The sequence below is a fragment of the Morone saxatilis genome, unplaced genomic scaffold (genome assembly GCF_004916995.1).
Source record: "Morone saxatilis isolate NCDOM2014 unplaced genomic scaffold, NCSU_SB_2.0 Contig10, whole genome shotgun sequence".
NCBI lineage: Eukaryota > Metazoa > Chordata > Actinopteri > Moronidae > Morone > Morone saxatilis.
The window spans coordinates 1,963,217-1,963,604 of NW_023339652.1; positions in this window are offsets into that span (position 1 = coordinate 1,963,217).

The following is a 388-nucleotide window of genomic DNA, read 5'->3' on the forward strand; positions in this document are numbered from 1 at the left end:
AGTAAAATCTTCCTGAAGAGAAACTCTGCTTTGCTAAGACACTAATAGAGCTCTTAAACCTCTTAGGGTTGTATGGTAGTTTCTGCCTCACATCACTATCTTGTACTTGTTTCCCATCAGCAGACAGGATGAGATAAGGATGTGCTGTATCAGGATCCAGAGTCACATCAACTGCAAACTCCTGGACACTCTTCAGCTCAGCCTTCTTTGTTTCATATTCTTTCTGATCACCAAAATCCTGTGTGATAAGGTTTAGTGGGGGATTGACTGGGCAGATGATCAGAGGGGCAATGTTTTTACCACCATCATTAGTACAGGGACTAAAGAATGGGTAGAGTTTCTCAGTGAAGGAGCAGCCAGTAAAGGAGTAGATAAGAGCTGCAGCATC